Consider the following 14,613-nt stretch of genomic DNA (forward strand, 5'->3'; position numbering starts at 1 on the left):
GAAGAGTTTCTGCTTTAACTTGGACTTGTGTCATTTCTACCTCATCCAGATTCATGTAACATGGTAGGAAGGGTCCCCTAATAGTCTCACATATTTAGTCAAAGAACATTCTTGGGGGACTCCCTCCTGTGTTCAGATAAATGTCTCCATATAAAAGGAAGCTCTGAGGCTGTTCCAGTTGTTTCTACACTGGCTTTGACGCTTGGGTGAGCGCCTCCAGCCTCCCTGAGCCCCAGGTGCCCTGTTGTACATAATGCTTGCACTGTAAGTGCTGCAAAGGCCTGGAGAGATAGGCGGAGCCATTGGAATCAAGACTCTGGCGCACAGTGGCATTTAGTTATTTTAGACACTGGCTTTCAGAAGTTAGATGGAAGAGACGCAGACTTTTCCTTATGCAGATTACCATTAATTGGCAGAAAGTTACTTAAAAGTCCCAATTCTTATACTTCCATTAAAGGCTTCTGATGTCAAAAATGGAATTATGTGGCTGCTTACCCTCTTGGTGGTCCGGAATATAGGTATGTTTTCACTTTTTCTTCTTAGGCTAGTTACAGAAGGTAGAATCCATTTTCCATGAACTGTGTCTACCCTAGTGCTGAAACACTGAGCTTGAAGAATCCTTGTCTTTTAAACTTTAGAAAGCTCTGTAAACAAGCTTCTGTGAAACAAAGTTCCTGAAAAAGCTGTCTTTTTTCTTTTTAAACAAGTGGCAGGTATAGGTACATAATTTAGTTTATCTTGTAGTCAGGAAAAAGGCATTAAATCATGCTGTTATAGAATATTAGCCAGATTCTTTCAGTCAAATGGCCATCCAACAAATACTGATTGAGAACTTACTATATGTTAAGTACTGGTTCTACACGAGTGAGCAAGACACAATCACTGATATCGTCCTAAGATTAATTGACTTGTATAAACATTCTGTACATTACAACAATTAATGTTGCTATCTGAAATGGGAGGCATTTTCTGTCATTTTTTTTGAGTAGAGAAGAAGAAAGAGACCCAACTTTAAAAATTAATGGCATTTGAGTTAATAACTGGAATACCCACTTTTAATGATCAATTGTCATATAGATGTGCAGTTCTTAATCCACTAGACAATTTGTATTTCTGCAGTATTATCCTTTTCATGCATCATTATAACCCTATATATTCAAGGTATGAACTTGTTTCATCAGCAGTATTAATCTCAATTCATTTAGGAGCTTTACATAATATTCCCTTATTAAGTATATTCTTTGATATGCTGCCCATGCTTTTGTGGTATCAGAATCTGTGGATGCAGATAAAAGCAAACATTCAGTTAAAGAACCTTCTCATATATTAATTAGATTTCAAAAATTATTTGTGCATTTATAGTTCCTGAATGGCTTTGGTTATGATAAAAATCTAATTTAGGCTAATTCAGAGCTTTGGGGCTAAAGTCCAGGCTCATAGATTGCTTTAATCTGAAGAACATTAAAATTGTAGAACATTTTCTGTCTTGGCAAGAATTGTAGTGTTGAAATTTCAAGAAGAAGATTTAAATTTGTCCATGAGACTGTAAACTCCTTGAAGGCAAGGACTCATCTCTGTACCCTTGATGCATAATTGATGTTCTTCAAATGTTTGCTGATTTGAGTTGAACTGAGAAGAATCACAAAACAACTTTTGAGACTCAAAGTCTCCCAGGTTTTCCTTATATAATTTACAAGGACTTCCCTGGCAAGCCATTCTTTTTTCTTCGTTTAAAAAATTTCACTTTATTATGTTCATCTTTGATGTGGAACATTTTTATGGCCTTCTGCTGTGACTCATTCTGGTGCTGAGTTATCTGCTTCCTTGGAGCCCAGCCCTTCCTTTTAAGCTGTGGTATTCAGGCTCCCCAAAGTCAGCTTGCCTGCGGGTAGAGATCACAGCAAAATGTGCAAATGATATTCCAACTTCTAGGTAAAAACAGACAACTAAAATTAAAAACCCTATATCATGTAAGTCACCTGAAAAAAAAAACAAAAAACCCCACACACAAAAAAGGAAAACAAGAAAATGAAACCCAAGGGTATTTGTATATTTTCTGTTAACTCTTGACTGGCTAAAGGGAGTTATCTTTTCAGTGATAAAAAGGTGACCTAAGACAATCTCCCCAACTTACAAAAAGTTCTGAAGTTTTACGGTGGAATCCAATTAAACTGGCATTTAATTTCAGAAACTATGCCTCTGTGTAATGTAATCATCCTAACCAAATACAAATTAATTAATATAGATGAACAAAGTTTACAGGTTCAATATTAAAATAGAATGGGGCAACAGGGAAGTAGGAAAAGTTTAGAGTGCTCCACGCATCCTTCATTTATCACCAAGAGATTTGCTCCGTCTGTTAGTGTAAGTCAGAGTTCCTCAATCTTTAGTGTGCTTATGAATTATTATTATTGTTTATACCAAACACATATTTTGTCTTATGGGTGATTTAAGAGCTCTAAAAGGGACATGTTAACTATCTTTAGACACTCACCTCTAACAATATTTCTATACCTATATTATACAAGAAAACTAATGAAGATTGACAGTCAAATTCCTAGAGAGACCTTTGACCCTTCTCTGTCTTAAAATTTTCACTTCTGAAGTAGAAAGCCGGGTCCCTGGTCGTCTTATCCTGCACTTCGGGCATAAAGAAGCCTAGGTGCAAAGTGCCATTACTGTAATCATGATGACCTCTTGAGGCACATCACTGGGGCTATCTGGACTGTGACATGCCATCAGATATCATTTAGGAGGCTTCAAGTCTGGCTTCTTGCTGAGGTGCTGTGGGATGCCTCAAAAACTTCCTGCATGGCTAGTGTAACTATGAGGCTATCTTTGCTAAATACAAGCAAATGTTACCATCTGCGGAGAGGGTAAAATGCCAATCCTCCCAAATTTCTCTTCCAGGCAGGGGGTTGTCCTGCCACTCTCAGAACTGGCTGTCATCTGCTGCTCTCTTGTCACACTGACACGGCCCCCTGGCTGGGCTGATTGGTCGCTGGCAATAACTGATATGGAATACTGATGTTCCCTCTGGCAGTTCCTTCCACTCTAAAGAGACTCCTTTCCATCCCTCTTCTCGCCTTCCCTAGCCCAGCCTAGTGCCCACCCTCCCCCGACCATGCCTCCCCTGCACCTGGGGAGGGGGAGGACCAGTCCTGAGCATGATGCTATGAGACTCTGAGACTCTGAGACAGTGGTGAAATTCACCAGGCTGCTTTCACTCCGGCTCGCTCTCGGGAGAGTCCTGTTCCAGACTTCTCAGGGTTTTTACAGCACAAACAACTGCATACGGCCCGAGGGGAGGCTGAAAAGGACTTGTGTGTGGTGGTTTTATTGCCTGTCATCACTTTGCTGGCCTCCTCCCGACTGGAGCCTGGCGGTTCACAGTGGATTTCTTTCTGCTGAAGACACCAAGGCACTGAGGAAGGATCCCTTCTCCTTCTGTTGACTCTTTCTATTTTTATGGTAAGTGCTTACATTGAATGAGCTGCTCTGCTGCTGCAGTGAACTGAACCGTTCGTTCCCCCTCTTCCCAGCTAAGCTTAGTGACCTTCCTTCTGCATTTCTTCTGCTTTCATGGATGTTGTCTGGGATGATCCAGCTTCTAAAATGCCAGGAGTCATTTGCCTGGAGTGTTTGTTTTTTTATCTTTTTCCATAACCGTGAGCTCTTCTGCTGTGATACGTATATAAGTGCTCTGTCTTTGTCCTTGAAGCAGCAGCCGGGGAAATGTGTTCACTATGGTAAACTGCAGCAGTGTGCAGGGAATCTGTGAAGGATGACTGACAAATTTGGGCAGGATAAATCCTCAGTGTGCTGGGGGCACTCACTCAGAATCGGAAGGGCTGGGGGTGACCTGCTCGTATAGCAAACTCTTCCATCTTTCTGGGTGAAGATGAGCACACACGTGTGAGTTATGTCGAGTCTGCTGCGGGCAGCTGCGCTTTCTGCACCTGCCTGTGTGGGTCCAGGATGACCCTATATCTTGTGGGGTTTACAACTTGAGCAGGAACATTCTCAGCAGGAGGAATCCTGCGCTGGCAGACGGAGTAGACTGACTGCATGACCTCATTGCTTCTTTCCCTTGCGAGTCTCAGTGTACCCAGTTCTGCAAACCATATTTTGCAGGCTCTTCAGAAAGCGGTAGGGCAGTGATGACAGGAACATTTTTGAGTTGACAACATAGTTTTGTCCTCCTACTAGGTGATAAAATACTTTAAGATTATTAGAATGGTTAGACTTTTTTAAGAGCACATAAGCAGGTTTCTGACAAAGACTATGCATGTGGCAGATTGTTTATTCCAGGGCATTACTCTTAGAATAGTGCTCTAATTTTTCACCTGGTTTCCTGAGGTTTGCTGCAAAGAGCACCACAACTTCTAGTCTATTATTGGCAGCTTTTTGATGCTCAAAGGAAACATTTTAGTAGTTCCACTTCTGTGCATTGCAGGAGTCTCTCTTAACAGTGGTTTTTTTTTTTTTTTTTTTTTTTTTTGATAGCAGGTGTATTGAACTATTTTGATCAAAGCATCCTTCCAAAGAATAGCTTCACAGCTGTAATTCTGTTTAGTTATTTTCAAGTCTTGGACTGGAGATGGGTTATCTTATTTGTGTAGGTTTTCCAATTCTGGTCCATTTCACTCTAGAGAAGGTTCTTACCAAATGTAATTTAGTCTCTGATTCATAAGGTACTGTATCTCTGATTCTTATAGTACTGAACTAATACATTGTTTTTGTTTGTGATAAATGAGACGGGGTGTGGGGTAGAATTTCTGTTCCCTCCTCCTGCTGATTGGGAGTTAGGAATGTAAAGTTCCCTAACTGTCCTGCTCATTTTCACTACTTTTATGTCCACTCTTCATGTGGCTTTTTCTGAAAATAGTGGTGATGACATCAGGCATATGCCTTTACCCTCTTCTCTGGGTCCAAAGTATATGTGTTTGTCGTTTTTCTGTTTTTTTATTTTATTTATTTATTTTTTATTTTAGTGAATGGTTCCTTGCATGTATAAAAGCATACAATTAAACGAAAAGCAAGAATTTGTAGATGTTTATATGTTAGCCCTTTTCAAGAGTAACATCAGCATAGAGGTTAGCAGCAGAAAAAAAAAATCCAAAACCATTTAAAAAATATTATCAGCATTGTTGGGCTTAGCTGTTCTAATAACCACTCTTCCCTACACTTGATCGTGGTTCACAGAATTACTGTATTGCAATTTGACTATCAGACCTCTCTGCTTCCTCTATGATTCTTTAATGTTTAGCTGTTTACTTTCATCCTTAATGGTGCACTCTTACTTTGCTTAATTTTTTTTTCTCTTTTTCTAATTGAAAGGATTTTATATGGTGCCTGGCAACTCAACTGTAGATACTCATTAAGATGGAAAGAGTTAGAATCAGCTTGGGTGTCATGGAAATGGATTCAGTATTTCTCACTGCAGTCAATTTCAGAAGCATTTAGAACATGTTTCATTTTATTAGTAGCAACTTTAGCCTTGAGGGAAAACATTATTTAGGTTTTCTTTATTTTGCTAAGCAGATTGTTTACCTATGCAGTCAGAATTGTATATGTTTATATATGTGCGTGTATATATGTGCATATATATAATACACATATATATAAGCATGTACACAAAGCATGTTCTTAGTACTTGTGTCAATTGTATATACTTTTTAAAAAATAGTTGTAGCATACTCATTTAGAGAACAGAAGGAAAATTCCTCAGATATTGCTTTAACTGGATTTTTTTTTTTTTGGTAAGGATTTCCCCACTGCCTAGACCCCACTTCCAGATAATGCCTTTGAGAATTTCTTTGAATTGGGAGAGTGCATTCTTCAGCATTTCCTTGTCTCACAGCATGGTGTCATGTTAATTCCTTTGCAGGGTCTCTGAAAGCAGCATAGAAAACTACCGCAGGAAAAATTGATAAAAGCTGTGCTGAGTGGAGCCTGTAGCCTCTTGGTGTGATGAAGTCACTGCAACATTTTGTGTGTGTTTACTTTGATGCTATGCCTTGCAACTGATTTTGCTTGCAGACCTAGCAAGTTGAAGTTATTTAAAATGAGTCTGGAGACACCTAAATTGGTGTAGATGCAGTTATTCTTTTTTTTTTACATTCTTTAATTATAGCTATCATCAAAACTGTGCTTTCACTATTTCTTTTGGTGGTGGTTTAATTTGAAACCTGCAGTTCAAGTTATGAACCAAGTCTCCATTTTTAATTCCTCTTGCCTTCTGCTTTCTCTTCTTCATTTTTGCCATTTTGTATATGTGAACATGCCTACATGTACACAAACTCAGACAGTGAAAAGTGTATGATAATTAATGAAGAGTTAATTACAGCTTTTCTTTTAGTAACAAACTCCAAATGTTCAAACTATAATCCTGTAACTGAGGGAAGAAATTGTTTCCGTTAATATAAATATAACCTCATACTTCTGCAGGCATTCTTGTCATCGAAACTGTTTTCCATAGTTGATTACCAGGACCAGAAATAGAATCCATTTTGCATTTTAATGAATGACATTCTGGATCTGTCTAGGTTGGACTGCCCTCAAATCTTAATACATTTACTGTCTAAAAGGTCTTTGTGTTAAGAGGGGGAGTTTATGGTGTTACAAAGTAAAATCATTTGATTATGTGATAAAGCCTTTCTTTGGTGGCTGAATGAACCATATCATTAGGATGTTGGCTGAATTTTTCTGTTGCTTTTCCCAATATTATTAAGCCAATAAGGGTATAATTCATCTTACCATCTCTTTGAGCCCCTTTTACAGAGTAAAAAGAGTTGTGACTCCCATATGAAGCTTCTTAGAGGGAGGACCGTTCTTCGGCAGAGATTCAGAACTACTTCTCACACCTGCTCTGGTGATCTACTTTGAAAGGAACTTGCAATTCAATTGGCAACTCAGACAGATTGTGCAAAATAGGAGAAATGCTTCATGAGCTGTGTTGAATACTGTATTTTTGATCTGTGCCTCCCTACTGAATTCATTTAGGACTGTCGTTACTAGACCAGTTTTGCAGGGAAAAAACCATGTCCTCAGTAGCATAATAATCTATCCAGACTGTCATAAATGTTTATGTTGCAAGTTGTACTTCTTAGGTGAAGAGGGAGATGGCAGAATTTTGGAAGAGAATCAAATCACAGCCCCAAAATAATGCAAGACGAAAAGGGAACATCCTTCCCTATGTTTAGCATTTAATTCTCCAGTCAGGCTGTTTGCTCTTAAGTCTGAAGAGTGAAGAAATTGTTAAAAACACATAATGACAGGTTTTGTGAGCTTTTTCTCTAACAGAAATCTTTAACCCTTAATTAGACATCTGTTGACTGACCTTTTGGTGTGTGTGAGCCAGCAGCCGTTCTTATAGAAAGCAGACATCATGTAATTCAGTAGGAATTCACTTACTTACATCTTTACTGTTGGTCACCCACTGGGGACCTCCTGTGAGTGTCAGAGAGGGAATGAGTGTCTGGAGACCATCAAAGACCACAGCCAGTCACAGAGAGATATCTCCAGGTCCCCTGGATTCCAGGTCAGCCCCCACCACTAACTGGCTGTGTGACTCAAATTCTGTATTTGCTACATGAGGTTTGGGCCAGATAATCTTGGAGGACTGTAACCCCGCCATTAAAACATTGTGAAGTGTTATTTCACTTCTATTTGCTACTAGATGGATGATCATTTCTAAGATAATTGACCATATTAGACATTCCTGGAGGGAGTAGTCTGTACCTTCCTTTGACCTGCAGAGTCCCCAGAACTATGACAGTGACATAAGCATCAGAGTTACTCAGAAAAGTGTGATAATGGTACCCTTCAGGAACAGGGCAAATATGTATATAATGACTGTCTGCTTATCCTGACACATTTTGGAAAGTCTCTTGTGATTATCAAAAGGGACCGTAAGGAGCAATTTATCCTCTCATTCCATAGAAATTAAGGAGGTGATGTGACTTCCCCAGGGCTGGAGACCCACATAGCACCTGGGCAGGATGACTTTAGCGCAAGGTGCATTGGCTTACTCAGAATGCTGCTCCATTCAGTGTGGGGCCCCCTCCACAATACATAGCCGACACTTACTGTGCCATTCATTGTTCACAAAACTGCTTTGTGGTATCTGTCTCACTGGTGTCCATTATTTCTGGGTTAATTTCATGCAGATTACGTGGCTATACCAGTCAGAGTGAGTCATATCAAGCAAATGTTTATGGTAATTTGTTTGTGTGGAAATGCATTTTTTATGTCGAAATTCCATTTTTCCTATAAACATTTACAAAATTTTACAAAGACTGTGCATAGTTTTCCCCTTTGCTTAAAGAATTTAAATGATCATTGATTTCTGTGTAGAGGGGGTGATGTTTATGAATTAATTCCTTCATCCATTCGCTTATTCACCTGTTACATACGGAGCACCTGTTGTGTCGACCCTAATGCCACCCTAATACCAAGAGATTTAGTGGTAAGACAGCCAGACATGGCTGCTCCTCTTGAGGAGCTCAGAGTCTACTTATGCATCATGAAGTTGGTCATTTTTCATTCTCAGCCAGTGTTCTATTTACTGATTCACAATTTCTCAAAGAAGCTGGTTGAAAAATAGTTTGCTTGGGCAGTTTTTTTCCCCTGTGGTTATTCCATTGAGAGATTCTTTTCATAGAAGGGCACCTTTGCTGTCATTGAGACATATATCTTCTAGTTTTCCAAGACATTATTTTTGACTTCTGATTTTGTGACCTGACTGAACAGAAGAGACAAATTAGCTAAGCTTATTTGCACTATTGTTGTGATTCATGAAATGACAATTCGTTTCTTTGGTAAAACTTACCTGTTCCTAGAATCTTTAGTTGACAGTCTGGATAGCACAGTGTCCATGGAACGATTCACAGTTTAAAGACCACACTCATTGGCCTTGCATATCAGGCCCATGAAAGTGGACAGCCCTTGTTTCCTTGTTCTGTGTTTAATTCTGAAGTTCCATGAAGTGCTCAAGGAGTACCAAAACCATTTGCAATGCTCAGAAATTTACAGTGCTCTCACTTGGTTCAGTGCCTTTGCACATGCTATTTCTTCTTCTCTCTTCAGACTAAACTTTCAAAGCAAATTCAGATGTCATCTCCCTTGGAAGTGTTTTGACACTTGCCGTCCTTAATGACTTCTTTTGCCCAAAGCTGAGCTAGGTATACCATTTCTGTTGTTCTGTATCTCAGAACCTTACAGACTGTTTGTCTACTTCTCTCTCTCTTTCTCAAACAGACGTTTTGTTTCTTGAGGGCAGGGACTATATGTTCTGTACTTCAAGTCTTGGTTTAGTGGCTGCTGTAGAGGAGATACCCAATAATCCTTGAACAAACAGATGGGAATCACCATCTACAACCTATGGTGCTGTCATTGGCAGCTACTGCTCTGTGTAGAGAATTTAATTTTTCAAACCAATATGACTATGAATTATGCTGAGAAGGATAAAGAGATTGGCAGACATCCTGATGTAGTCCGTTAGAAATTCTATTCAAAACCCTAGGAAATGTTTCTAGGGTTCAAATGAGTTTCAGTAAACCCTAGGAAATGTTCAAATGAGTTTCAGTAAACAATAAAAATTTATTAAGTGTCTTACATAAGCAAAGCATTGGATTGGGTACCAAGGAATGAAAGATTTAAAACAAGCGCAATTCCTGTCCTCCAGAAAGCCACAAACTAGTGAGAATTTGTCCCATGTGTAAATAACTGGTAATGAGGCAGACTGCTATAAACAGAGATTATAGTAGACTGTATACATGCAGATAAGGCAGGAGGTAGAAAGGGCATTCTGGATAGAGGGGCTGGCTTTAACAGAAACTTAAAGTTATGATGAATGTGTCAGCCATCAGGTGGCTTTGATGGAACAGGAGCTGGAGGTGGGGTGGGGGGAAGGTAGAAAATGCAAGGAAAGATGAGGAACCTTTGGGTGGGGAGATGGGAATGGTATTAGAAGCTCTAAATGCTGTTTATCATTTTTGAAAGTTGGAGGATAGTTAATAGGGTCTGGAAAATGCCAACTGGAAATTTGTTTGGAATCTCTCCTCAGGTTTAATTAAATCAAAAGTCTGTATTCCACAGGGAAGGAGAGCAGTTGCGTAGTACGTAACTGCATAACATGTTTTTTTTCTTACCCATCCCTTTTGCCCTTGAGGATATACTTTGACACTGAAAGTCATCACAAGGAAATGAAGCCAGGAAGTCTAACTTAAATCAATCAGTTTAGACCTGAAGGGAGTTTAGAACTGAGATCGCTGAGGTGCCTGTTAACAAACTGTTCAGTGTGTGGAAAACCCCATGGGTGTTTGGTGCTGTATTTCTACTGTAAAAATTTAGTGACTTTTTTCCTTTGACAATTAACTTTGTGCTATTTATAAGGAATACAGTTATTTTACGAACCAGTGAGATATGCATGTGTAAGCTTGTCATGTAGGTGAGAAAGTGGCTTGGAAAATTCTGTCTGTAATAGACTGAATTCATCCTCAAAATATGATTTTTGCTTGCCTCGTCCCTCTTTTTTTTTTCCTAAAAGAATGAGTGAACATATTCTTAGGGAATGGTAAGTTGGTAGATTTTCTGCATCTCATAATTAGACCTGAACAGATGACTCTCCACCTTGAAATTAATCTAAAAAGACTGAAGAATTTTGAGGAAAATCTCTAGATATCTTGAACAGAGCATGAAAGCAAATAAATTTTGCTTGTGGAGTGAGAGATGATGTGGTAGAAAAGAAGCTGCATTCATTCATACATTTATTCATTCATTTGCTCACTCCACGAGTGCTTATTGAACACTTTCTATGTTTCAGGTGCAAGAAACAACAGTGGACAAAACAGTCAAATTCCTGCCTTCATGGAGCTAACATTCTAGTCAGAGTGGGAGGAGGATACAGACAAACATGTTAGCAAATACGAAGCATATCAGATGGTGATAAGATGGAGGGAAAAAATGAAGAATGCTTTGGCTGCTATTCTCTTTACATTTGGCTCTCTTTAAAGTTATTTAACTTATGCATTATGTTTATTTTCTCCTCTCCGCTCATTGTTTTTATATTTACTTTCTGATTATTCTTTAATAAACTCCCATCTTGAGGGTTTTTTTTTCTTCTAGATAAAAGAAACTTTTGAAATAATTGGATTATTGTGAATAAAACTTATAATGAAGCATTTAGTTCTTGAATTGATTTAACAAAAAGTACTGTGGACATCAAAGCTCATTAGTATTTTTCTCAAGAGTAAAATTGTCAGAATTTAGAGGAACATGGGATGAAAATGGATCTATTCCTCACTTGAGTCTCAGAGGAGCAGTTAGGGGGTGTCCTGAGAGGATGGGAGCTTGGAGTGTATGTAGGGAACGCCAACCCCAGGAACAGAGAAATGGTGGGCATCACCCACGAGCACAGCTCATTCAGAGGAGATGGGAATGAATTAGAAAGTGAACGTGCAAAGATTGAGCAAGGCGTTTCTCTTTGGGAGGAAGGGAAGTAGGGAGGATAAAACCAGTGAGATATATGTCAGTGAATAAACAACATTTACAAAAACAAGTTCTGCTTAATGTAGAACATCTGAGCAAGTGGTTAGTGGAAATGGTGCCTTGAAATAAAAAGCAATATTTAGGGATTTCCAAACATTCCCATCCTATATTTTGTGGGATCTTTAATTCAACATCAGTGTCCCATTCTACTGCAAGCAAGCCTTCAGTCAATACTTTCTACCTTTCTTCTAAAATGTCTCTTAGTGGTGGAGTGCCTGGGGTCTGGGGCAGACATTATACCCATCCTGACTCTGCCCCTTACTCACCTTTGGACCTGGCGCAGGTTAGCTGGTCTCCTTGTGTGTCATTGTTCTCAATTATAAAAATAAGATTAACTAATAACCCCTAACTCAGAGTTGTTAGGAGTGATAAATGAAGTAGTCCACGGAGAGCCCTTAGCACAGTGCCTGCAAGATGATTTCATTGTTTAACAATTGTTAACCTGTTATTACCATTGATCTCTCTGGTGTTAGCGGTTTAGAGAAGTTCTCGTATGTATATATGAATTCTGCCCCTTAGCAGAGCTTTTTTTTTTTTCTTCAGCTTTTGAGTTCTGCGGTACATGTGCAGGATGTGCAGGTTTGTTATATAGGTAAACATGTGCCAGGGTGGTTTGCTGCACAGATCAACCCACCACCTGGGTATTAAGCCCAGCATTGATTTACTGTTCTTTCTGGTCCTCCCCTACCTCTCTGCAACAGGCCCCAGTGTGTGTTGTTCCCCACAGTGTGCCCAGGTGTTCTCATCATTCAGCTCCCACTTGTAAGTGAGAACATGTGGTGTTTGGTTTTCTGTTGTTGTGTTAGTTTGCTGAGGATAATGTCTTCCAGCTCTATTCATGTTCCTGCAAAGGACATGATCTTGTTCCTTTTTATGACTGCATAGCATTCCATGGTGTGTGTGTGTGTGTGTGTGTGTGTGTGTGTGTGTGTGTGTGTGTGTATACATATCTCATTTCCTATCACTGATGGACATTTAGGTTGATTCCATGTCTTCACTATTGCTAACAGTGCTGCAGAAAATAAATGCACGTATGTATCTTTATAACAAAATGGTTTATATTTCTTTGGGTATATACTCGGTAATGGAATTGCTGAGTAAAACGATATTTCTGGTTCTAGGTCTTGCTCTCCACGCTGTCTTCTGCAATGGCTGAAGTCACTTACACTCGCATCAACAATGTAAAAGCAGTCCTTTTCTCTGCAACTTCACCAGCATCTGTTGTTTCTTGACATTTTAATAATTGCCCTTCTGACTGGCATGAGATGATATTTCATTGTGTTTTTATTTGCATTTATCTAATGATCAGTGATGCTGAACTTTTCTCATATGTTTGTTGGCTGCATGTATGTCTTCTTTTGGGAAGTGTCTGTTCATGTTCTTTGCCGACTTTTTAATGGGGTTGTTTTTTTCTTGTAAATCTCTTTAAGTTCCTTGTAGACTCTGGAGATCAGACCTTTGTCAAATGGATAGATTGCAAAAATTTTTTCCCATTCTGTAACTTGTCTTTTTGCTCTGATAATAGTTTCTTTTGTGCTGCAGAAGTTCTTTAGTTTAATTGTATCCCATTTGTGAGTTTTTGCTTTCATTGCAATTGCTTTTGGCATTTTTTATATGAAGTCTTCACCCATCTCTGTGTCCTGAATGGTATTGCCTAGGTTTTCTTCTAGGGTTTTTATAGTTTTGGGTTTTACATTTAAGTCTTTAATCTATCTTGAGTTAGTTTTTGTTTAATATGTAAGGAAGGGGTACAGTTTCAATTTTCTGTGTATGGCTAGCCAATTCTCCCAGCAACAGTTATTAAATAGGGTATCCTTTCCCCATTTCCTTTTTTTGGGTTATATTTGTCAAAGATTGGATGGTTGTAGGTGTGTGGTCTTATTTCTGAGTTCCCTATTCTGTTCCATTAGTCTCTGTGTCTGTTTTTATACCAGTACCATGCTGTTTTGGTTACTGTAGCCTTGTAGTATAGTTTTAAGTCAGGTAGCATGTTTCCAACTTTATTCTTTTTAGTTAGGATTGTTTTGGCTATTTGGACTCTTTTTTGGTTCCATATGAATTTAAAAACAGTTTTTTTCTAATTTTGTGAAGAATGTCAATGATAGTTTAATGGAAATAGTATTGTGTCTATAAATTACTTTGGACAGTATTGCCATTTTCATGATATTGGTTTTTCTTTTTCTCCATTTACATTTGAGAGGGTTTAAGGATGAAGGCTTTTCAGGTGGTGTGTAATGTAGACAGACTACAACTTGCAGTTTCCTGGAGGGAATAGCCAGGAGAATGTGATTTGTATAAGTAGGGGCAGGAGGCTAAGAAATAATAGTTATGTACCAGTAAGTTTGTAGGAAAGAATTCGAAAAGTGGAATGCCTGGGTCACAGGGTGTGTGAGTTTAAAAATTCTGATAGCTCTTACTGAATCACCATTAACAGAAGTATACCAGTTTATAGTCCCATCAGCAATGAAAGAGAATGTCTGTTCCCTCACAGCTATGCCCACTAGCAAACATTTTGATCTTTGCTAATCTGCTGGGTGAAAAGTAGCATCTTATAGTTTAATTTGAGCATCTTTTTATGTGTTTACTTTGTTTTCTTCTCCTATGAGCTAACTCTTTGTTCATGTCCTTTTCAGGCCCACTTTCAAATACTGAGTTTTGATTTTGATTTTTAGAAGCTCTTTATATATTAGAAAAATTCACAGTTCCTTATGATTTTTTTAACAAATATTTCCCCTTATTTTGTATTTTGTCATTTGTCTTTGATATTGTTTATGGTATTTGAGGAACAATAATTTTTAAATTTTTATATAAAGGTGAGGGGTAACATGGAAGGGTATCATCATCTAGTAAATTCCCTTTGTAGTTAGAGCTATTTTTGGAGTCTGCTCTGTTTTCTTGACTTCCAGTTTGTTGCAGTTCCACCCTATGTTAATCATTCTAGTTTTATTTATTTTAATTTATAATATGGCTAGCCTCATCCTTATTATTCTTTTGTTCCAGGATTATTTTTGATCTTCCTACATGTTTATTTTTCTGTATAAATTTTAGAAATTGTTTCAT

The 14,613-nt window shown here is 38.5% G+C and overlaps 1 protein-coding gene across 9 annotated transcripts in view; it reads left to right on the plus strand.

The window, feature by feature from the left end:
• The window catches only part of ANO4 (anoctamin 4), a 423,664-nt gene that overhangs the window by 81,868 nt on the left and 327,183 nt on the right, over positions 1–14,613 (plus strand). For 5 of the 9 annotated variants that reach the window (XM_078338108.1, XM_078338109.1, XM_054238773.2 and 2 more), the window contains exon 1: positions 3,199–3,471. The exons of the other annotated variants lie outside the window; for them this stretch is intronic. The gene's annotated coding sequence lies outside the window, so the exon portion shown is untranslated. Of the gene's footprint in view, positions 1–3,198; positions 3,472–14,613 lie in introns of those variants that run through there. 9 annotated transcript variants of the gene reach the window in all.

Source organism: Callithrix jacchus, chromosome 9 (assembly GCF_049354715.1).
Source record: "Callithrix jacchus isolate 240 chromosome 9, calJac240_pri, whole genome shotgun sequence".
Classification (NCBI taxonomy): domain Eukaryota; kingdom Metazoa; phylum Chordata; class Mammalia; order Primates; family Cebidae; genus Callithrix; species Callithrix jacchus.